This window comes from Melospiza melodia (genome assembly GCF_035770615.1).
Source record: "Melospiza melodia melodia isolate bMelMel2 chromosome 7 unlocalized genomic scaffold, bMelMel2.pri SUPER_7_unloc_1, whole genome shotgun sequence".
Classification (NCBI taxonomy): Eukaryota; Metazoa; Chordata; class Aves; order Passeriformes; family Passerellidae; genus Melospiza; species Melospiza melodia.
This window is the reverse complement of record NW_026948497.1, coordinates 7,641,756-7,666,756: the sequence shown is the minus strand read 5'-3', so window position 1 is coordinate 7,666,756 and position 25,001 is coordinate 7,641,756. Positions and strand designations below refer to the sequence as shown.

Sequence of the window (25,001 nt, the reverse complement as noted above, 5' to 3'; positions counted from 1 at the left end):
AATTCCCACCCAGCCCACGTTCCACTCCATCAGCCCAGGTCTCTCCAGTCTGGCTCTGAGGAGACCACAGCAGACCCTGTCCCAGGCCTGGCTGAACTCTGGGCACACAACATCCCCTCCTTTTCCCTCCCACATGGGTTCTGCAGTCTCTGCCCTGTCCTGCCAGTGCCTGGAATGGCTGCAGGAGGATTTGCCACATCCCCTTCCCTGCTGAGCCTGAGCAGGCTGTGACTCTCCCAGTCCCCCTCCCTGCCCTGTTTGCAGACTGGTTCCATGTCTGCCCTTCCCAAGTGCCCAGGACCCTCTGGGATGGCTCTGGCCTTTCCAAGGGGTTTGAGAGAGGTCCCACAGTGACACTGCCCAGCCTTCCCAACAGCCCTGACACCAAAGGCCTTTTCAACCTCCCTCAGTTCCAGGTCAGTGCCCAGAACACAGCACAGTCCTGTCAGGTCCTTGGGCTGGTTCAGAAGGGAGGCAGCTCTGATTTCTCCCCACAGACCCTCACTCTATCCAATGTCTATCTATGCAGTCCATGGTGGCCCTGAGCATTTTTTCCTGGAGCCTCCCTGCCTGGGATATTTCTCTCTGTGCAGTCCTCACCACAACACCACAAAGAATTCAGGTGTTCACCCAGAGGACGTTACTCTCAGAGTGAAGTGGCCTCAAGGCCCTGTTTGTGCCACTGGAACTGTGCCAGCCCCAGGTGCTGCTGATGGTGTTTGTGCTCACTGGGGTTCCTCTCTCCCCCCACACACGATGCACTGCTGAGATCTCCTCAGCACAGAGCAAACATGGCCTGCTGGCCTGGTCACTTGGTGTCCCTCCGTGCAGGGACAAACAACCTCCTGCAGGTGGGGAGAGGCCAGTGCTGGCAATGGTGGTTGCAGGGGCTGGTGTGGGACAATTGCCCTGGCCCACCTTCCCAGGCTGCCCCAGAACAAAGACACAGCCCAGGCCCTGCTCTGCTGCTGCCTCAGGTCCATACCAGGAGCTCTGGCTGTGTCAGGACACTGCTGTGAGCCCCCCCCTGCACACTCCGACCCTGCCCCAGGCCCTGGGCTTTGCTGTGCCAGGGCATTCCTGGAGCACATTGCTGACAGCAGCTCTGGAGGGGAGCAAAGCCTCCCTGCCCTGCCCTCAGGAGATGCCCTTTGGTGCTGGAGCTGCTGTGCTGGAGCCCAGCTGTGTCCCAGCAGTGCCCACGGCCTGGCCCTGCCTGTGGCCACAGCAGGGACACGCAGCAGGACAGTGACCAAGCTGCCAGAGCACTCTGGCCTTACAGCCACAGCAGGGCTGGCAAGGACAGGGTGCAGTTGGGCAGAGCAGATGTGGGAAGAGCCAGGGCCATTATCCCTGGCTGTGCTGCTGTGCTGGGAGGCTCTACCCTGCAGTCCTGCTCACAGGCACTGCCCCTGCAGGGAAAGAGAAGGGCTCAGGAAGAATTCCGGGCACACAGGTCAGGGCAAGCACTTGTTTTTATTTAAATCTCAAGGGAAAAAGCCTCTTGCAAGTCTTCATATTTCAAAAGAAGGTAGATATTAATGTAGAAATGCTAAGTGCACTACTGCAGTATTTTGTAAAAAACATACCAACAATAGAAAAAAGTTACCAAATAAAAACAGAGACATAGGGGAAAAAAGGATGAGATTCTAAAGAGTTACATTCTGAAGGCTCTGCATCAGAAAATGGTTCTGAAATGCTTCTGAAAATACAGTACAATCAATTTTCTCAGAGCCTCCTTGAGCTCCTGGTTCCTCAGGCTGTAGATGAGTGGGTTCAGGGCCGGAGGCACCACTGAGTACAGAAGTGACAGGGCCAGATCCACAGATGGGGAGGAGATGGAGGGTGGCTTCAGGTAGGAAAAAAACCCAGTGCTGAGAAACAGGGAGAGCACGGCCAGGTGAGGGAGGCAGGTGGAAAAGGCTTTGTGCCGTCCCTGCTCAGAGGGGATCCTCAGCACAGCCCTGAAGATCTGCACATAGGAGAAAACAATGAAAACAAAACAAGCAAAGAATAGAAGAGCACTTAGCACAAGAAGCCCACGTTCCCTGAGGTAGGATTTGGAGCAGGAAAGCTTGAGGATCTGTGGGATTTCACAGAAGAACTGGCCCAGGGCATTGCCACAGCACAGGGGCAGGGAAAATGTATTGGCTGTGTGCAGCAGAGAATAGAGAAAGGCACTGGCCCAGGCAGCTGCTGCCATGTGGGCACAAGCTCTGCTGCCCACAAGGGTCCCGTAGTGCAGGGGTTTGCAGATGGACACGTAGCGGTCGTAGCACATGACGGTCAGCAGATAAAACTCTGCTCCAATGAAGAACGTAAAGAAAAAGAGCTGAGAAGCACATCCAGTGTAGGAGATGTTCCTGGTGTCCCAGAGGGAATTGTGCATAGCTTTGGGGACAGTGGTGCAGATGGAGCCCAGGTCACTGAGGGCCAGGTTGAGCAGGAAGAAGAACATGGGTGTGTGCAGGTGGTGGCCGCAGGCTACAGCGCAGATGATGAGGCCGTTGCCCAGGAGGGCAGCCAGGAGGATGCCCAGCAAGAGGCAGAAGTGTAGGAGCTGCAGCTGCCACGTGTCTGCCAATGCCAGCAGGAGGAAGTGCCTGATGGAGCTGCTGTTGGACATTCCTAACTCTGGGCATTGTGGACTGTAGAAACAAGACATTGAAAAGCTGAGACCAAGCTCTTGGAATCAACCCTCTAGGGTTATTTTAGGAATTCCCTCAAAACTACTTCTCTACCTGTGGGGAAACTTCACTCAATATGTTTATTCTTGAGCTTGGGTTTATGCTCCTGATTTACTGATTCATCTTAAGCACTGCTCTCAGCCTGAACCCTTGGGAAGCCCACAGGGAAAACAGGGCTCACTCAGCCCCATTGCAATCAGACTTGCTGGTCCCCACACAGGTGCACTTTGCCCATTCCACCTCCCTCTAGTTCAGGGTGATCCAACATAAACCGAGCTTGAAAAATTAAGTAGAGCTTTTAAAGACTCCAGTTTAAAAGTCAATTTCTCTAAGCCCTTCTCTCTTTCCCTACAGAGCTGGACAGGGAGGGATGCCAAGGGTTGGTCTGGCTCTCTGCTGCCTCGAGTTGTGCCTACTGCGAGCTGTTTCTCTCTATCCAAGCCCTGTCCCTGCCAGTGCTGCCAGAGCCCAGCCCAGCTCTGGGGGCTCAGCTCTGCCCTGCAGACCCCTCTCAGCACAGGGCACTGCCCAGGGCCATCTCCCTGGCTGCAGGGCCTTAAGGGCAGGGCAGACAAACAGAGATGCTGCAAGCCAAGGAGCTGCTGCTGCTGTCTATAGGGAGAGGAGGCTGAGGAGGCACTTTCTGAGGGAGATCTGAGGCCCATCTGCTGATGGCCAGGGTGACAGTGCAGGAGTCTCAGTGACACAGCCAAAGATGACAGCCCCTTTCCCTTCCCTTCAGGAGAAAGCTGAGACCAGCCCTGGCCATGCAGCACCATCTCCAGAGCAGGAGGAATCTGCCCTGATGGGGGTGGCTCCTTCCACCTCCAACTTCTCCCCTGCAGCATCCATGGGGAGCTGCCAGGCAGGCTGAGAGCTGCCCCTGGCAGGTGGCACATGCCCTGGTCTGGCCAAGAGCCCTGAGGGCTGCAGGAGCTGCTCTGCAGGACAGCCCTGGGCAGCCCTGGCTGAAGCCCCAGCTTCAGCCCCTGCAGCTGTCCCAGGCAGCAGGAGCCGTCCTGCTCGGTCCCTCTGACGGTGCCCAGGGCAGCCCCACTCTACAGGACATCCTCCTCCTCCTGCTCCTGTGCCACAGAGAAATGGGGAGAGTCCTCCTGACACATCCCCCAGGCTGTGGGGTGTGCTGGCTTCAGGAGATCCCTCCAGGAGCACAGGGGACATTGCCCTGCACCCACACACTCACCATGCACAGGGCTGTGAAGATCTTTCCCCAAGTGAAGTCTCAGCTCAATGTCTTCCCAATCCTGATTGCCTTCAGCCTGTCTCTGCCTGGCTCCTGTCCCCTCAGTGCCTGCAGGCAGAGCCCTCAGCCCTGCTGGGCTGGGAGAGGAGCTGGCCCTGGGGAGAGCTGTTCCTTTAAAGCTCAGCAGCACAGACACAGCACAAGGACTTTAATGAACCTCTTGGGACTTTGGTGTTGTTTACATCAGACTCAGTCCCTGAGAGAGTGCTCAAAAACTTCTCAAGAACTCAAAATTAAATTGAAACTCTGAAATTTCTTGAAGATTTAATGGTTCCCACTGAGGAATGCGACTGAGAAAGTGTCCCCAAGTTCCAGTTAGACCAGAACCCTGGAGGCAGTGATCACAGTTTGCCTTCCCGTGTTTTTGTTGGAAAGCAATCACTGTGCTTGGTCTCCATGGAACCATGCCAGGAGCAGCTGCTGAGCTCAGAAGCCATTGCAGCCCCTGCCCTGCCCCAGAGCCCCTTGGCAGGGTGGGCTCCTGCCCTGGCTCTGTGTGCCAGGAGCCGGCAGCGCTGGGTGCAGGGAGCCCAGGGAGGGCACAGAAACGCTGGGTGAGAAATGCTGGGGCACAGCGAGATGGGCGAGTGCAGCCCACCAGGGCAGAGGAGCAGCACGCACAGGGGGCACAGCCTGCAGGACAGATGGCCAAGGGGAGAAAACAACAAACTGCTCAGGAGGGTGGAGAACAAACTTTTAGTTGCAAACTTCAGAGAATGAGGTACTTGGGAAATCTTAAACAGCATTGAATTATAGTAAAGCACTTCATATAGCACTGACTTAGCAAACTCTAACCTGTCCAATTGCAAGTTAACCAAATTTTGAGAAGAGGAAGTCAGGAGAAGAGAGAGAGGGAGAGAGAGATCCACACTCAGCCTTGGATCTCAGCTGCTGTGAGCTCTGGGGCCGTGGGACATGTCAGTGTAACACCCGTGTCACAGCCTGACCTGCTCTTGTCCCTCTCCCAGGTGGGGTTTTCAGGGTGCCAGGGGCTTGGCAGCCACTTGGGGCTGGGCCAGAGGCTGCAGTGGCTGGGGTGGGGCAGTGACCACCCCATCTTTGCAGAACTCTCCCTGCCCCCAAACACAGACTGGAGATGTCTGGGGCCATTCATCATTTCTCTGCTCTCCAGCACTGAGGCAACGGACTCTGGATACAGCTCTGAGCTTGTGCCCAAGACAACCACCCCTGGCAATGGGGCTCCATGGAGCTGCTCTCAGGAAAGACCCCCAAGAGGTGGGGAGTGCCCCAAAACTGCCTCAGAAACATGAGAGACCTCAAAATCTCATCAGAAATGTGGATTTTTAAAAAACTCACTCAGTAATGGGCTCCCCATCGCTTCATCATACCCAAACTTTGGCTGTCACATTTCAGACCCCAATCCACCTCCCCAGTCCCTACCCCAACTCATCCCACTACTCCTGGACATCAACACCCCCTTCCCAAGCCATATTTCCCCCATTTTCCACCTCTCAAACACCACTCCACCCATCCAGCCCCACCCAATGCCCATCTCAACCCTCCTGATTTGAAGCCATCTTTGCTCAATCCCCTTCCAACCCCATTCCATACCAAAGAGCAGTGGAATCAAGGAATTTTGGGGTGGGATTGAGTAGTTTTCAGTGGCATTGAGGTGACAGATTGAACCCTTGTCGAAGGAAGGGGACCTGGACACCAGGTGGTTCATCACAGGTCCGTTTATTGAAGAAAGCATCAAACATTTATACAGCAAATAATAAACTTATGAATATTCTGCAAGCCAAGCAATCTATTGGTTAAACTATACCATGAACTCTTCCTCATTCCTTAGGGGTTACATCTGTCTTTTCTCATGTCTCTTTCACTATTTGTTATTATACTACTGCTAGGCCCAAGGACACACTATCTCACAGGTGCAGGACTTGGAATGAACCACGGCTTTGTACTGTTCCAGTTTCTAGCAGCTAAATTCCCAACATCCCCTCTTGTCTCTTTGAGTGCCAAGAAAAGGGAAACGAGTACACCAAATACCCCCCAAAACCCCAAATTCTCCCAATTATTTCCCTGAATCTCAGATTCCCCTGAAACACAAGCAAAAAGTGAGGCTTTATATGCCTTTGATGAATTTATTGATTTTTACCCCAATTTCCTCTGGTTTAAAGGGATGAAGATGAATGCAAAGAAAATTAGGGCCAAAATAAAAGAATAACCAGCCCAGTGTCTTCCCAACATGGATCCCAGGGAATGTGGATCGCCAGGGCTCTGACCAATGTGGGTCCTCCCATGGGGGATGAAGCTGGAGCAGTGCATGAAGCTCCTCCTGCAGTTGGGGCACTCACAGGGCTGCCCTTACTGGTGACTCTGTTGGTGTCGGGTAAAGAACGAGCGGTCTGAGAAGCTCTGCCCACACTGGGGACACTCGTAGGGCCTCTCCCTGTTGTGGATGCGCCGGTGCCTGATGAGGGTAAAGTTGTGCTTGAAGCCCTTCCCGCAATCAGGGCAGCGGAAAGGCCTCTCCTCTGTGTGAATGCGCTGGTGCAGGAGGAGATTGGAGCTGGTCTGAAACTTCTTCCCACTCATAGGGCCTCTCCCCAGTGTGGATGTGCTGGTGCCTAACAAGGTGGGAGCTGCACTTGAACCCCTTCCCGCATTCAGGGCAGGTGAAGGGCATCTCCTCAGTGTGAATCTGCTGGTGGCAGAGGAGGTCAGAGCTGGTGTGAAACCTCTTCTGACACTGGGGACACTCGTAGGGCCTCTCTCCAGTGTGGGTGTGTTGGTGGGTGACAAGGACGGAGCTGCAGCTGAAGCCCTTCCCACATTCCCCACACTCGTAGGGCCATTCCCCGATGTGGATCATGTGGTGGCTGATGAGTTGGTTGCTCTGCATGAAGCTCTTCCCACACTCCAAGCACTTGTAGGGCTTCTCCCCATTGTGAATCTGATCATGGGCCACAGGTCTGAGCTCTGGCTGAAGCTCTGTCCACCTTCTTGGCTCAGGGTGGGTCTTTCCTTCTCAGAGAACCCTGGGCTGGGTTTGGAGCCCATCCTCCTGTGGGATCTCTGGAACTTTTCCTCCCCATTGGAATTCTGCACTGTGGCACTGCTCAAAACAGCCTCTTCCACGAGGTTCTGGTGCAGGGATTTGTCCTCCCTGGTCTCCATCCTCAGCTCCTTCTCTGGGGTAGGAAGGACAAGGAGAGGAATGGATTTGCCTCCATGCCACAGGCAAGGGGAAGGAGATTCCCCCCGTGCATCCCCAGCAGGACAGCGTTGGCAGCAGGGTTGTCCTGCAGCCGGGGGCTATGTTGGGCTGGGTGACGGAGCAGGAGAGAGGGGGAAAGGGGCACTGACTTCCTCCTCACCTGCCTGGGTGTCCCAGGGCATCTTCCTCTTCCTTGTAGCCTTCTCCTCCTCCATTCAGCCAAGGTTTGGGAATGGGAAATCCTGGTTTGGGAAAAACAAGGTGTGAATCCCTTGGATTGGGAATTCCTCCCAACCAAATCCATCTCCAGAAGTCATCTGGTGTCCATAAAAACTTCCAAAAATCAAGAAAAAAAAAAAAAAAACCACCAGGAGTGTCCCATTTCCAGTCTCATCCCTCTGGGTTTCTGGTGGTTCCCCTCCTCAGGAATGCTGGGAATCCCATGGGTCCTGGGGATCCCTCTCTCCAGGGTCCTGCTTAGGGATGCTGGGGGAATTTCAGGGTGCCCCTCTTCAGCGTCCCCCCACTCCAGCCACTTGGAGGTCCTCTGTCTTCCCACCACCCTGTCCTGGATTTGGGCAAATTTGGGAGAAAACCTCCAAAAGGGTTTTCTCTAAAAAGCAAATTCAAGCAGCCACTCCCCCAACCAGATCAGGAAATGATTTCCTCAGAGAAAATGGGAAAAAAACCTGTTTATTTAACAGGCAAAGTATTCATCAGGAAAAAAAAATGAACAATATTAAACAATAAAACCTCTTGCTGCTCCAAAAGAGATGACAAACTCAGAAAGTCCCTCTGTGGGCAGTAGCTCAGCTCAGTCTCTTATCAGTCCCTCTGGCACTGGAAATGCCACAGCCCAGGCTCAGCCTAGTGGGCCACAGGTGCAAGCTGCTGGTGCGGTCGGGGTGTTCAGTGCAGAGCAGGTTTAAACAACTCCAAAGAAAAAGAAAAACCACAGTCTAGGGAACTTCTCTGCCTCAAGTGATCTAAAAACTAACTAAAAGCAAAGGAGAGATCTTTCCTGCTGTCTGTCTGTCAGCAGACAACTGATACCTTAGGTTTTAAGTTTTTCTATTGTGTTTTGGTGTGCAGCTTTTAGCTGTATATTAAGTGCTACTAATATCTTTTCACAGAGTGGTGAAGACAAAACAATCCTGTTCTAGCTGGAGACTCAAGGACAAGCTCTTCAAACTTCAGGCCCAAAGCATAAACAACATGAAAAGAGGAGGGCAGGCAAGCAAGCAAGGAAGACAAAACTTCATAATTTGAAGCTATTGAAGCTATTAACTGGGCAGTTAACTCCTATATATAAATGTACTAAAATTTACAAAAATGTGAGATCTCGTGACCAAGCCCTCTTTTGCTCCCATCTCAGAGACATCCAGGCAGAGCCACATCTGTGCCTCCAGTACTCCCAGGGTGTGACCTTTGAAGGCACTACAATAAATATCTAATTTACTCCACTTAACTCCGTCTGGCCTCTATTCCATCTCCTTAAGGCATCACAACACTCCAGGAGCCGGAATGTGGAGGAGTGAGTGCAGTATCTGAAAACAAACTGCAGCTTCTTCCTCCTGCCCTTCACTCTCAGAGCCAGCCTTCAAGGTGCAGAACTCATTTCTGGGCTAAACGGACTGATGGGGTATGAGCATCATGAAGCCACCCCAGGACACGCCCCTGTCAGGGTCAGGGGTCCCATCCCCGCCTCATCTCCGGGCTGCCGGGTGTCCCCCAGCTCTGGTATCGCCCCTTCCCCTCTCCCCGCCCCAGGGGTCCCCCGTTCCACAGCCTTGGCTCTCAAGGGGATCCCCAAAACCAATGTCCTGCCCCGTTTGTACCGGGCCATCCCCACATGGACCCCCCGGGACCCCCCTGAGGGGTGATCGCGGCTCCTCTTGCCCCGAAAAAGCTCCTCTTAGGCAGCCCGGAGATATCCAGGGCTCGAGTCCGGGTTCTGCTGGCTCCGAACACTCACCAAAAAAATCCTCCTGGAGACCCCTGGCTGGAGTTATTTGGGAATTTAGCTACTTGAGCTGGGCTTCTTCTGGGACTTTCAGCAGCCTTGTGTTCCTCACCTTGGAGTGAATGAACCTTGTCAGTCTTGCTGGTATCATTTGCTCCCTTTCCTCCAGTGATTTTAACAAACTTTTCAAGGAAGGACAAGAAAATATTTTCTTTTTCATTGGCCATCCAAAAAAGCCATTTTCCTCATAAGTTCTCCCATAAGTTCCCCAGGATGAAGGAGGGACTGTGTCCAAGTTTCCAAGAGTTCTTCCAGAAAGAACCACAATCTCCTCAGAGGAAGGAACCATGCTGTTGTCAAAGGCACTTGGGGTCAAAGAACAGTGCCTGAACTCACTGTGCCAAAATATTGTTGCAATATGGTTAAGAATACTGGTAGAGAGATGCCTCTGCCCCAATTAAGGTGCTAACGAGACCAAATCCAAAGTAGATTTTATTAAACAGTAAATGTGAGGTAGAGAGAGATATCGAAAAAAGGGAAAAGGAGGGGAGAGCAAGGGAGTGACAGGGACAGAGTGGAGCAGGGCAAGTGTGACATTGTCCCCTGTGTGTGTGTTGCCATCCCACGGTGGGGGTTTTACAGCTGAGCCAGTTTGGGTAAGGGGGGTGGTGTTCACCCCCTGAGCAGGGATTACCCCACTGTTTCAGGGTGCAGTGTAAGATGTAACCAAATGCATGTTTTCAATCCCCATCTTCATCAACTGGTATAAACAGGTGGGGCAGTGTTCTTTATCTCTTCCATGACTCAGCCCTGATAACGCCCTCCAGGGGAGATATCTTCTGTGAATGGGCCATTGAGTGTCACTGCAGGACTGATAAAATTCCATCATCCCATTGTGGGATGCTCTGCCCAGGGGGAGGATCCAAGCATTCCTACCTGGATATAAGCTGAGGTATGAAAGACCAGGAGCTGCTTGCCTACTGGATTCCCAGAGGACAAGATCTCCATAACCAGCACTGGACCTTCAGAGGAAGACCAGACCCTTCTACAGGATCACTGCTTTGACAGAATCACGTTTATCACTCCAACAGGACTGCACCCACCATTTAATGGGACTGCTGCCACCACCCTGACCAACAGGGTGTCATGTTATATCCTGACTCTGTCAGTTTAAGGCAGTGTTTCTGTATCATTGCCTTGGTCCTAATTTTCTTATTAAATTGTAATTCTGACATAGACTTTCCCTCATGTTTGCCGTCAAACCAGTACAAAACTCAATGTGCTCATCCCTTGTTTTCCTCCCAAAATAAAATTTCCCATTCCCAAACCTTCACCTGATGGAGGAGAAAGCTGCGAGGAAGAGGAAGATGCCCTGGGACACCCAGGCAGGTGAGGAGGAAGTCAGTGCTCCTGTCCCCCTGTCTCCTGCTCCATCTTCCAGCCCAGGTCGGCCCCCAGCTGCAGGACAACCCTGGTGCCAATGCCATCCTGCCAGTGATGCACTGGGGGGATCTCCTTCCCCTTCCCTCTGGAATGGAGGCAAATCCCATCCTCTCTTTCTCCTTCCTTCCCCAGGTAAGGAGCTGAGGATGGAGACCAGGGAGGAAAAATCTCCACATCAGAACCTTGTGAAAGAGGCCGTTTTGAGCAACTCTAGTGCAGAGGAATCCAACATGGAGGAAATGCCACAGAGATCCCACAGGAGGAGGGGCTCCAAAGCCAGCCCAGGATTCTCTGAGGAAGAAAGAACCACCCAGAGCCAGGAAGGGGGACAGAGCTTTAGGCAGAGCTCAGAGATGGTGGTTCATGAGCAGCTTCGTGTTAGGGAGAAGCCCCTCAAGTGCTTGCAGTGTGGGAAGAGCTTCAAACAGAGCAAGCACCTGGTCAGCCACCAGATGATCCACACCGGGGAATGGGCCTACGAGTGTGGGGAATGTGGGAAGGGCTTCAGCTACAGATCCACCCTTGTGACCCACCAAGGCATCCACACTGGGGAGAGGCCCTATGGGTGTCCCCAGTGTCAGAAGAGGTTTCACACCAGCTCCAGGCTCCTCCAGCACCCACAGATTCACTCGGAGGTGAGGCCCTTCTGCTGTCCTGACTGTGGGAAGGGCTTCAACCACAGCTCCCACCTCATCAGGCACCAGCGCATCCACACTGGGGAGAGGCCCTACCAGTGCGCCACATGTGGGAAGAGGTTTCACACCAGCTCCCATCTCCTCCTGCATGAGCGGATTCACACAGATGAGAGGCCATTTTGCTGTCCCGACTGTGGGAAGGGCTTCAAGCACAACTTCACCCTCGTCAGGCACCGGCGCATCCACACTGGGGAGAGGCCCTTCAAGAGTCCCCAGTGTGGGAAGAGCTTCACCCAGAGCTCTCACTTGACAAGACACCAACAGAGCCACCAGTAAGGGAGGCCCTGCAAATGCCCCAGCTGCAGGAACAGCTTCATGCACTGCTCTATCTTCATCACCCATAGGAGAACCCACATTGAGAAGAGCCCTTGTGATCCATTTTCCCTGTGATCCATGCTGGGAAGACACCTGCCTGTCGTCCTGCCCCTGCCCTTGACATGATGTGGGATTGAAGAACATGAGGGTCTGGCCATGGCCCTGTCATTACATTCACTCCCACCTCAGGTTATTGCCAGGGGCAGGAAAGGAACTCTCTATGTCTCTTTCCCTGAGGAGAGGAGTGCCCTTTCCAGGCAGGGGGAAATTGTGGCCAGGGAGACCCAATAAGTTGTGTTTTAGTTTTCCCTGTAAAGTTTTATTTATCCCTTCTGTTATCAATATTGTTTCTGTTCTGTATGTTTCTTATCTCGTTGGTGTTCCCAATAAATTGTTCTTATCCCAGCCTGGGATCTTTGCCTTTTGTTCTTTCCACAAGAGGTGGGAGGGCAGCGAGGGCAGTGTGGTTTTAGCGGGAGCAGGAAATTGGGGAATCCCATTCCTGAACCCCGGCCCGTGGAAACCGAGCATCCCAGCTGGTCCCAGCCCTGGTGGCCATGGCAACAGCCTTGGGAGCGGGTCCCTGGCTGGGGCTGTGGGAATCTCTTCCCTCTGGTGCCCAGGGACAGGAGTGGAGGGAACGGCTGCAGCTGAGTCGGGGCAGGCTCAGGTTGGATGTCAGGAAAAGGTTTTTGCCCAGAGGCTGCTGGGGCCCTGCCCAGGCTCCCCAGGGAAGGGTCCCAGCTCCAGGGCTCTCTGAGCTCCAGCAGTGTTTGGACAGTGCTGCCAGGCCCAGGCTGGCATTGTTGGGGTATCCTGTGCAGGGCCAGCAGTTGGACTGGGGGATCCTGATGGGTCCCTCCCAGCTCAGCCAATTCTGTGGTTCTGGGATCCCATGAGCCTGGGGATGGGGCTGCCAATGGTTTCCATGGCAACGGGCTCTGGCTGCAGGCCTGAGCTGGAGTCCATGGCAACCACTCCAGGCATGGGGTCTCCATGGAGCTGCCAAGGGACTGAGCATAGCAACAGGGGGCTGCTGATGGTTGCCCTGGAAACAGACCATAGCAACAGGGTCCTGGTGATGGTTGCCTTCCACGGATCAGATTTATCACAGACCCTCAGAGGGATTCCATGGGGACTTTCCAAGAATCTCCAGGCTGTTCCAGAGCTGGAATGTCACAGGCACAGACAGGGGCTCCATGGAGACCTCCCAGGGCTTTCTGGGGATGGTAATGAGCTCTTTGGTCAGAGGCAGTCATGCCATTGCATTGTGAGATCCCAGGGCACCTTGTGCTGCAAAGGCACCGATCTGTCACAGGCACTCACGGGGGCTCCACAGTGACATCCCAGGAGTCCCAAAGCTGCCAAAGAGCCGGGATGTCCCAGACACTCACAGGGGTTCCTGTCATGGGCACAGTGGGAGCTTCAGGCAAAAGCTTTATTTCTTTATTGGAAAAACTCCTGCTAAATCATGACGTGGAGAAATGACACTGAACAGCCACCATGGATCCTCCAACCCCTGCAGGGCCCCCAGACTTCTACAATTCCTTCAATGAGAGGAGACTGTAAGTGACTGGATCCAATCCCAGCCCCAGACTTTGTCAAAGGTGTAAAGGACTGGAGAGGTGGAATTGAACCTTTAACCCAATTTGTCCCACAGAATTAATGATGGGATACCCGATAGATTCATATAAATATTCCTCTAATTGATTCTAATCATGATTAGAAGAAAGAACTTAACCACATTCATTTACTCCACAGTTCAGGAGCTATAACTAATATTAGAATAAAGTGCTCTAGGAAGCAGTTTTGAAGTCAACAGGGCCCTGCTGGAGTTGTTGGAGCCCATTGCAAGCAGAGCCTCCTGCTCCAGCAGGAACTGCCTTTCCTGTGCCATGAGCAGGGCAGATCCCGCTGCAGGAAAAGCCCCAGACCAGCCCCAGCACAAGGAAGGGCTCGGGCACAAGGGCAGAGTGCCATGCTGGGAGCTGTGCCAGGGAGAGCCTGAGGCACCAAAGGCACCTTGGCAGCAGCAGCTGCTTGCAGGCCATGGCCAGAAGCCTCCCTTGGCAGCCCGGCCTGGTGGCCACCACTGCAGAGCTGCTACCTCAGGGCTCATTCCTGGCTGGGCTCTGAAAAGCCACTTCTGCTCCAGGAGCCTGACTGGGAAGCCATTGGACCCAGCACCTTGGGGAAGAGGTATTAATGACAAAACTCTTAATGGCAGCAGAGCCAAGGCAGGGGCAGAGGAAAGGGGAGAGCCAGGCCCAGGGGACAGGGCTGCCATGGTGATGGCTGTGAGGCCACTGCCCCTGCAGCAGCCTGGCTGCCCTCAGCAGGCATTCTGGCCAGAAGCGCTGTGAGGGCACCCAGCACATCAGAGAACACAGAGAACGGGAATTCTGTCCTTAGGGATGAGAGGGTTTCAGTGGGTCAGGTTGCAAAAAAGTCCTGCTCTTGGACAATTCCTGGGATGGGGAATCCACTTCTCTGGGAAATCAGCTGCAGTTTCGACCCACCCTCATACTTGTAAAATATTTCCTCCTTCTAAGATATATAAATCCACCCTGATTCAGTTTAAAGATATTGGCCCTTGTTCTGTCATTGCAAGATTGTGGAGAAAATAACTTTGATCACTATTTTTCCATTTTCACAGACCTTGGAGAAGACACAAAAATCTCCCAGGATGGGGTTTGGAGGCCTCATGACAAAAGCAGCTGGAAGAGGCTGAGGGCTCTGGACTCAGTGGTGTGCAGACTGAGGGTAGAATAGGAGCAGCCTGAGAGGGATGGAAGGGTGGTTTCAGAGAGACTGGAGCTTTTTTTTCATAGTGGGAATGATCTTGAAGAAGCCATAATAGCACCAAGGGCAGCTTGGGAGGCCCAGACTGGACATCAGGAGAAAGTAATTCCACTGCCCGGGCAGGGCTGTGGTGCAGCACTTCCCCAGCAGGAGCCTGGAGCAGGCCAAGGCTTTGTGTGGGCAGGCAGAGGCAGGCAGGAGGCAGAGGTGTCAGCAAAGGAAGGGCCCAGCCAGGTGGGGCAGCCGGGAGATGCCGACAGCCTGCAGGGACAGAGGTGCAGCTTTGCTCAGCATCAGAGACACCTTTCCCTTGCTTGTCCCCATCTGTCATCACTGCCTCCAGTGTTCTGCTCTAACTGGAACCTGGGGACACTTTCTCAGTCCTGTCCCTCAGATGAATCTATTTATATTATGAGAAATTTCAGTGTTTCAATCACTTTTGGAATTCCTCAGAAATTTTTGAGCACACTCTGAGGGACTGAGTCTGATGCAAAGAGCACCACAGCCCCAGAGGGTGATTAAAGTCCCTGAGCTGTGTCTGTGCTGCTGAGCTGGGCCGGGCTCCTGGCCCAGAGGCAGCTCCTGGCAAGGGCAGCGCTGCAGAGAGACAGCTCTGGCCAGGAGCAGCTCCTGTGCACAGCCCAGCAGGGCTGGGGCACTGCCAGGGCACCTCAGGGACAGCAGCAGGGCACAGACAGAGCTCACAGGGGCTCAGCACTGGCAGGGGCTGTGGGATGGCCCCGAGGGGGCTGTGTCACAGCAGCACCTCTGTGGCTGTGTCATAGAGGCACAGAGCAGCTGGGATGTCAGCCAGGGGCTGTGTGACAGCACTGAGTGGGCTGTGTGAGGTCACAGATTGGGCTATGACATCACAGACTTCTTTGTGTGAGGTCATTGAGCAGCTACAGCATCATAGAGGGGATTCTGTGACACCACAGAGAAGGCTTTGACATCATGGCATGGCTGGATGACATCCTAGAGAAGCCTGTAAGGTCAAAGTGTGTGCTGTGACATTACAGAATGCCAGTATGACATTACAGACAGGATTTTGTGACAACAGAGATCTGGCTGTGACACCACAGAACAGACAATGACATCACTTGGTGACTTTTTGACATCACAGAGTCTTCTGTGACATCACATCACAGCTGTATGACATCACAGAGTGATACCGCAGAGCTGGCTCTGACACATCACAAGGGTGTGATGTGATATCCCAGAGTGGGCTGCGACATCACAGGAGGCTGTGTGATATCAGAGGGGCTGTGCGACATCACAGGGACACTGTGACATCACAGGGGCTGTGTGAGGTCCCTGGGGAGGTCACTCTGCCTCGCCCCCCTCACAGCTCCCCACAGAGCAGTCCAACCCTGCTCGTGCTCAGCGGGGTCCCCTGTCCCCCCAGGTCCCCCCGGCCCCCAGCCCCGCACCCTCCCCCAGAGGATGTTCCATGAGATCGACCCCAGAGCCTGACACGGGGACGGGGACCAGGGCCCTGGGGGTGGCACAGGGGGACAGGGACTCCCCGACAGCGTCCCCGTGTCCCCCAGGGCCAGAGCCTGGGCCATGGCTCCTTCACCCTGGTACGAACGAGGGCTTGAGAGCGCTGAAAAAATCCCCAGCAAGGGAGCAGCAAAAACCGGATTTAATATTAAGGGACAGCAGCACAAAGTTCCTTGGCAAGAGTCAGTCTGCTCCTGACTGAACACTTCAGGCACACGAAGGAAACAAAGCAACAACAAAACCAAACAAAATCCAGTCAATCAAACCAGAAATCAGGCATGAACTCTTCCTGGGTATGTGTGAGACACAAGGACAGTGAGGGCAAAGATAAAAGGAATTTGGCCCAAAAGCTTAACAGAGGTCAAACTTAACAGGACTTTACTTATACCTTAACTTTAACTGGTACCTTCAACTCCCCAATTTAGCAAAAGAACAGCACTTAACACTATTTAATCTGACTTAAATCTTATGAGTTAGAAATTTAACAGAGGAATTACACTTAACAATCCTTAACTTAGCTAATAAATTAAATGTAACAACTTAAAAAAAGGGCAACTCTTGGCAGCATTTAACTTCGTTTAGACCTCGTGACTTATATTACTTACTGATATCTGGATATCTGACTGACTCAGCTATCCAAGGCACTCCAGCCTCTCAGAGAGCAGCATTTCTGCCACATTTCCCCAGCACAAGCACTCCTGTGTGCACACAGATGTCGAAGGAAGAAGACCAGGACACCAGCTGGTTCATCACAGGTCCGTTTATTGAAGAAAGCATCAAACACTTATACAGCAAATAATAAGCTTATGAATATTCTGTAAGCCAAACAATCTATTGGTTAAACTATACCATGAACTCTTCCTCATTCCTTAGGGGTTACATCTCTCTTTTCTCATGTCTCTTTCACTATTTGTTATCCTACTACAGCTAGGCCCAAGGACACGCTATCTCACAGGTGCAGGACTTGGAACTAGCCACGGCTTTGTACTTTTCCAGTCTCTAGCAGGTAAATTCCCAACACACAAACACAGAGTCAGTGCAAGGCACCTGTGAGCAATGCCCCTGAGGGCAGGAAATGCTCACTGTGGATCCTTTGTCATCTCCCCAGCACTCGAAGGGTGTAGCCTGGAGGAGTGGGGGGATCGGCCCAGGCTCCGTTGTTGTTCAGGATCCCCGAGTGCAGCAAACGGGAGAGTTCCCGGCTGGGAGAGGCCCCACTCAGAGGGAGTCGCTGGCCCAGGAGAGCTCCAAGGGCTCCTTTTGGAGCGCTGTTTGCAGGGCCCCAAGAGAGGGGCTTCAGTCCCAGAAATGGCTCATCCTGGCTGCACTTGGCACCAACAGCTTTCTTTGGCAGGGTGAGAACAGGGATGTTGTGCCACTGAGGGAACAAAAACAGTTCCCAGGGCTGCTCCTACAGAAAGCAGGAGCTGGCTGGGCAGCAGCAGTGCCTGGAGCTGACAGTGTTTGTGATGAGCTGCAGAGGAGCTGAGCCCAGGGGCTGTTGGCCAAGGCCGAGCCCCAAGGAGCATTTCTCAGCTGACAAGGCTGCCTGAGAAGGGGAGGGGGGAATGCAGCAGTGCAGGGCCGATGGAACCAAGGGACCATTGTGACACTGTGGGGCCCTGTGAGACCAAGGGACCATTGTGACTCCGTGGGGCCTCATGGAATCATGGAGAGCACTGCGACACTGCTGAGCCTCATGGAACCAAAGGGACAGTACTGACACTGTGTGGCTCCATGGAATGTAGGGGTCATTGTGACACTGAGAGGCCCCATCAAACCAAGGGGCCATTGTGACACTGCAAGACCCCATGGAGCCAAAGGTCCCTTGTGACATTGCAAGACCTCATAGAACTTAATGGAGAGACTACTTGGGCACTGCAGAGCCTCATGGAACCAAAGTCCCTTTTGACACTGAGGGAATTCATAGAATCATTGGGACACTGTGAGGCTCTATGGAATAAGGAAAGCATTGTGACACTCTGAAGCCTCATGGAACCAGTGAGACCATTGTGACCCTGGGGATCCTCACTGAACCAAGAAGACCATTGTGATACTGTGGGGCCTTGTGAAAACAAGAGGCCTTTGTGACACTTCAGGGCTGCATGGAACCAAAGGTCCAGGGTGATATTGCAAGGCCTCATGACCTCAGTGGTTCATTGTGACACTGGGCAACCAAAGGAGACCATTGTGACACTGCAGGCTGCATAGAAGCGAGGGGCCATGGTGACATTGTGGAACTCCATTGAACTAAGAGTTCATTGTAACACTGCAGGCTTCATGGAACCAAAGCTCCAGGGTGACACAGAGTGGCCTCCTGTTATCAATGGTCCATTGTGACACTGTGGAGCCAAAGGGAGACCATTGTGACACCATAAACCCCCAGGATCCAAAGGCCCATTGTAACATTGCAGGCTGCTTGGAACAGAGGAATCATGTGTCATTGTGGGGCCTGGGGAACTGTCGGGATCATTAGCTTAGCAGAGTGACCCCGAGAAAAGTTCGAAAGTCTCTTTTCCCAGCCCGGTGCTTGAAGAAGGAGTCAGGGCTCTTCATTTCTCGGTCTCAAGGTTGTTGATTTTATCTTATCTATTAAAAATTTTCTAGTGCGCTGCCGAGGTCAGCTCACAAAGACAGTACGAGGCATTCTGCCTGCCCACAGGGCGGTGTTATGTCTTTATAGAAAAACTATGGATACAATGTTTACAATTTCCAAAACGTATCACCTATGTTAGACCTTTAGCTTCTACTCTAAACCAATCTGTAAGTGCCAACACCACAGCAGAAGATGGAGGCCAAGGAGAAGGAGAAAGGCTGGACACACTTAGTTCACTCCATCTTGCCCCCATACCAAAAACGCAAAAATCTACTTTTCCACCCTGTGAAAACTTCACTAATGTTCTATTGAAACTGTTGTGGCTTGCTTATCTTCATACAAGGTTGGTAATTTGCTCCACGGGTCATAATCAAAACCACAGGGGCATTTTGGGCCCTGTGCCAGGGTCTCTGAGACCCCTGACAGGGGTCTTGGCTGCTCAGGACAGCCAGAGGGATGTCCTGGGTCCTGACAGGGAACCACAGAGACCATCGTGACACTGCAGGGACTCATGGAATCATTGGGACCATTGTGACACTGTGGGGCCTTATGGAACCAAGGGGCGAGTGTGACACTGCTGGACACTGTGGAATCAAGGCACCATTGTGACACTATGGAGCACCATAAAGCCAAGGGAACACAGAACAGGTCTGGCTGGTTTTGCCTCCCATGGACTGCCTGACTGGTCCAACTGATCTTGGCATGTTGAAGGTCGCTTCTCATCTGCTGCTGAAATACTGGGGCTCTGTGCTTTCCTTCTGATGGAAAAGAACTGTCCTTCTTCTCCAGGCACCCATGGCCTGAATTGAGATTTCACCTCCAAACTTCCTTTTATCCAGGGATTGTTCCCTGGAATATTGCCAGGATAAGTTTTTCTGGCAGTGGTTTTGCAAGGGTCACCTCTCATCTTTCCCCAAAACACTGGGGAAGGCTCCGTGTTTTCCTTTCTACGGGAAAGAATTGTGCTGCTTCTCCAGGTGTCCATGCATGACATTGGTGCTCCACCTCCACAACTCCCTAGATCCAAAGACTGCTTCCTGACAAAATCTGCCATTCCTGACAAGTCTGGCTGGCCTTGGCCTAGTGAGCCTTTCAGCTGCTTTCCAAACACTGGGTCTCTGTGCATTCCTTCCTATGGAACTGTCCTTCTGAGCCAGGTGCCCATGGCCAGAATTTGGGTTCCCTCTCTAACATTTCCTGTTGTGAAAGACTGGAGGAGATTGTTGGATCAAAACTTTTCATGTGTGGGGGATGACAAGGCAGGTCCAGCCCCTGCCCTGGAGCCCCAATCCCCCCAGAGCCTCTATCCCAGCCCAGCAGTGGCTGCCAGTCCCTGGCACAGCACAGGCAATGCTCCACAGCCACCTCTGCAGCCCCAGCCCAGCTCCTGAGGGACCAAATGACCCCAAGCCCCACCTGGGGGAAGGGCCCAGAGAGACCAAGGGGTATTTGAGGCTGACCACAAGGCAAGCACACATCTTGACCCTGCCTCCTGTTGGAATTTCCATCTGAACACTGCTGGAATCCAGGAGTTGGTAGCTCTGTGTGTGCTTCTCTGTATCTTTTTTGTCTTTCTCTCTTTCCATGTCTTCATATGTTTCTTTGCTTCTGCAGATATTGAATAACATGAAATTGAACAGGCTTAGAGTTTGTGAAGTCAAATGGGCCAAGTCAAGGCTTTGAGATGTGTTTTTTGTTGATTGAATGTCTGTTGTAGTTTGACATGAGAAGAATTTTAAAAAGTAATACAAAAATTTTGTGTAACTGACAATCTGTTAAACCACAAAGACACTGAACACGCCTCTGTTAAACACAAATGTTAAAGATTAAATAAACCAGGAACCTCCTCTTTCTTTTCCAGTCAACAAAGAAGCAGCGGGCCCTGGCCCCAGCCCCCATCTCATCCAAACCAAACCAAACCCAAACAAACCAAACCAAACCAAACCAAACCAAACCAAACCAAACCAAACCAAACCAAACCAAACCAAACCAAACCAAATGAAGCAACCCTGCCATGGTCTGAGCCCCTTCCCCCCTCCCCAGACCGCCCCCCTCCATTGGCCCCATTCTAACCAAACCAAACCCCAACAACTCCCAAACAGGAAAACAAAAGAGGCTACAAAACCCCAACCAGAACAAAGTTGGCCACAGCAATTAAAATCTTACCATCAAGTCCCCTCCCCCAAGACAATTAAAACTAAAAACTCCTGCAACCTATGACCCATGCAAAATAACCCTACAACTAATATTAAACACAATAAAAAGCCCCAAAGCAGTCATAAAAGCAATCCTAATAAAACTCAACCACAACTTCCCTCCACAAGTTATCAGCGGGTTAGGTGTAAATCCTTTCAATCATTCAATCCTCCCTCAACTGAAAAAAAAATACAAACCGAAACAAAAAACCATAAAACCATAAAAGTCAGTAAAAAGTTAAATCCCTCCCCCAAAAAAGAAGAAAAAATACCTTTATCTTAAAACTAAAATTTTCTTATAAACTATAAAGAAAAAACTCTTTTTCTTAATAACACATGAAACTATAAAAAAATTCAAATAATCAAAATATTTCAAATTAATCAAAGAAAAACCTGCATGGTAAATAAATAAATGTTAAAATAACTGTAATTTTACAAAAAGTTTAAACAGGGGGGAGAAAAAGTAATCCAGTATCCCCAAGAGAAGATCTCTATTGTCAGAGATAAAAATAATTTTAAAAGAAAACAATAAAAACTTTTACCTTTAAACAGCTCATCTTTAAAACAATACCCCTTAAGTTGACATGACCCATCAACAAGCTGTAAAAAAGCTTGTAGCAATAAAAACAATACCACAATAACAAAGATCCCCACACAACTGTTATCCATGACAAAACTAAGAACAAAAAACAACCTATTTTTTCCTCTTGTAAAAAAATCTCCATAACCTTAACAAGAAAAACTTCTCCCCACAGTAAACTAAAAAAATTCATTCTAGAAATAGTGAACTGACTAGCAATTTCTAGTTTAGTTTCTTTACATTTTCAGTAAAATGAAAAATATGTAAAGAAAAAAAAAGTATTCTAAAAATTTATTTTAATTCTTATTACCTTTTATTTAATTTTACTTTTAATAAATTTTTATTTACACCCTTTTAAAATTTTAAGCCTACTATACCTTTCTTGTAATCCTATCTCACAACAAGATAAATACATAAATAATTAACCAGCACTAAAACCCAACATATTCATCAGTACATTAATTAGGAAATCTCAAGATTAGAAAGATCTATAATTAACAAACGAAAAGCACTACAGTGTCATAAAAAACATTTTGCCAATGTTTCTCTGATTTTCCAAAGTTGCCAGTAAAGGCTGTTTTGTTGTTTTGAGATCCTGAGAATCTCCAGTTTGTACATCTCTAGGGAGTCCAACTCACAGTACACAAGCAATTCTAATTCTTTTCAAATGTCTCCTTGAGAGAATTGTTTGGCGTTTAGGGGGCAGGGCTTGTGTGTCCTGCTTGGCCCAGCCCAGGCAGGGCTTTCCCAGCCACATTCCACACTCCATTTCCCAGCTGGAGCCGCTGCTGCCTCTGAGTTGTGCTGCCCCAGGCCCAGGGACGCTCTCCTTGTCTGCCCATTCCCCCACGGTCTCTGGGCAGGGATGGCCTCAGTGGGGGCTGCTGACATCCTCAGCACCTTGGCGGCTGCTGCTGAATTTTCCTGCTCCAGAGGCTTGTTCAGCCTTCAGCTCTTGAGTGCAGGAATTCAGTGTCCCAGGGCACATTAACATCCAGAACACCTTAACAAGCCAAGCCTCTGGGGGTAATTTGATTTATTTTCAAATCTTTTGTGGCTAATTAGATGAATTCCAGTAGTGCATTCAAGTTGAATAGATTCTATTTAAAGAGACAGTGAGAAAAGATTTCCTGGGTCCGATTTAGGTTTCTTCTCCCTGTTAATTTATTGATACGTGCTATCTCCAGCTGACACTGAATCCAAGTACCTCCTCATGCAGTTTGAATAGATATGAAAATCAAGACCCTTCATGGCTGACAATCAATCAGACTCTGTCCCTACCCCCACCCCACCATTTACCCAATCCATGCCCTGGCACTCAGAGCAGCCTTGTGCAAATCTGAGCTCCCTCCAGCCCAGGCTGCACCTGCAGCTTTCAGCTCCTTGACTCCAACTCCCACCTGCTTTCCTTGGAGAAGGAGCTGCCCAAGACACAGAGGGATGTTCATTTGTTGCCAGCCAACAAAGCCAAGGGAAGGCACAGCTCCATCAAGTGCAAAAGCCATTCTTCTCCCTGTCTCTACCCTGCCCCTGATCCCCACAGCCTGTCCTGTTTCCATCATCCCTCCATTGCCAGGCACTTTCTGGGACAAGGCAGCTCTGCTCTGGCTACAGAGGGAGGTGGAAGTGCCACTACTGGAGTGGGAAGCACAGCTCATCAGGGTTTGTGCCCTTTGGGGGTCAGGAACTGATGAGACTCAGAGGCGCAGAAAGTTTCTCTTCATGGCCAACAGATTATAGTTGAACAGGATAAAATTTAATAACAATCACAGCTATGTGCAACCTCCCAGCAGTATCTGATGAGTCCACCATTCACAAGTGATTTCCATACTAAAATTATTTAGACAAACATGGTTCTATGATTGATGTAAACACAATCAAGTTCTTGGATAAGGATGCTCATCCTGGAGTGGGTGTAAAACAGCTCGAATGATTCCTGATTTGCAAAGCTGTCAGTGGTGGATGGAGAAGGGAGGTCAGGCTGATTTTGGTCTTGAGGAAATGCTGAAACCAGCCTGACTCATTTCATCTCCTCCTGTCCCAGGTGGGTGTCCTCTTTCCCCTTCCACCCATTGGCTTTTGTTTCCCACCAGCCCCCGGTGAAGAGCCTGGCTCTGTGTTCTCCATCCCCTCCTTGCTGGCACTGCCAGGCTGGCATGAGGAGCCCCTCAGCCTTCCCTGCTCTGGGCTGGACCAGCCCAGCTCCCTCAGCCTCTGCTCACAGCCCAAGGGCTCCAGCCCCACCTTGGAGGCCCTTCCCAGACCCTGCTCCAGCTGCCAGACATCTTTCCTGCCCTGGGCAACCCAATCCAGGCCACAGTGACTGGAGAACCCACGTCCTTGATGTCCTGGTCACACAGCCCTGGCCCCTTGTCCCCTGTCAGGCTCTGGGGTGGGTCCTGTGGAACATCCTTTGGTGGAGGCTGTGGCCCCAGGTGGGCTGGGGGGATCCCGGGGGACAGGGACCCTGCTGCGCATGGACAGCATTGGACTTGTTGGGAGAAACTGTGAGGGGGAGCTGGGGCAGAGTGACCAACCCAGTGACCTGACACAGCCCTGCTGGGATGTCACACAGCTGGTCTCTGATGTCACAGCCTGCTCTGTGATGTCACAGCCCATTCTCCAATGTCACACAGCTGATCTCTGATGGTTGGTCACAGTGGTCACAGCCAACTCTGTGATGTCACAGTCTGCTCTGTGATGTCAGACCTCTGCCCTCTGATGTCACAGATGGCTCTGTGATGTCACAGAGACAGTATATGATGTCATAGCTGCTCAAACACCTCACATAACCCGCTCTGTGATGTCAAAGCCCACTCTGTGACCTCATGTTACCAGATGATAAATTGTCTCTACCAGGTGACCTGACACCTGGACCTTGTTCTCCAAAACCACAGGCCTATGGAAGCCACACAATGCCCATTGTGTGAGAAAGGGAACTGGAAGTTCAGCAGCCTCAGTGTCCTGCCAGCTCAGCCAGGCTCACTGGAACATTGGGGTCCACGACCACCAGGGACCACCAGAGAGACCCCCAGGACAGAAGAACTCATGGGTAAAGGGTGAGGGGAAATGTGTTAATCATTTTGGGAAAATGATTATCATATTTGTGTTTAGTTCAGGACAGTCAATGATATGTCTGCTAAATACAGAATATAAACAGAAACTTTCCTGTGCTCAGCATGCATGGCTTTGGAAGGAGCTATCCCCCGTGCATCCAGCTGAATAAAGAATGCTGAATCTAATGCTCCTTTGGGGTGAAGGAGTCTTCTGTTTTACAGAATTTTTGGTAACACTCTCACTGCCAAGGAAAGCTCCGTCTGCTGCTGTTCACAAACAGAGAAGGGCTGGTGGCAGATGTGGGACTCGGAGGTTGCCTGTGGCACAGTGACCATGAAATAATCAAGTGTTAAATGTTCTGTGAAAGAAGGAGGGGCAGCTACAAAACTTGTACACTGGAATTAGGAAGGGCAGACTTTGGCCTGTTTAGGATGCAGATTTGGGGAGTACTAAATCAGATACTGATTTTTTGAAGGGAAACAGCCCTTAAAAATGGAGGGATCCGGGAAGGATGGACACATTTCAAAAAAGTAATCGTAAGGGTGAAGGAGCAGCCTGTCCCAGTGCAGCAAAAGATGAGCTAGAAAGGAAAATTACTTGCCTGGTTGCCCATTGAGCTTTTGTGGGAACTCAAGGGAAAAAAGGACTGGCACTGCTGGAAGTGTTTAAGGATGTCTTTAGGTGATCACAAAGTACATTAGAGCAGTGAAAGCTCAATCA

General features: G+C 51.2%; 1 pseudogene; it reads left to right on the top strand.

The window, feature by feature from the left end:
- The first annotated feature begins 10,891 nt into the window (after positions 1-10,891).
- Positions 10,892-25,001, top strand: part of LOC134432881 (zinc finger protein 208-like) — a 1,008,692-nt pseudogene continuing 994,582 nt past the window's right edge.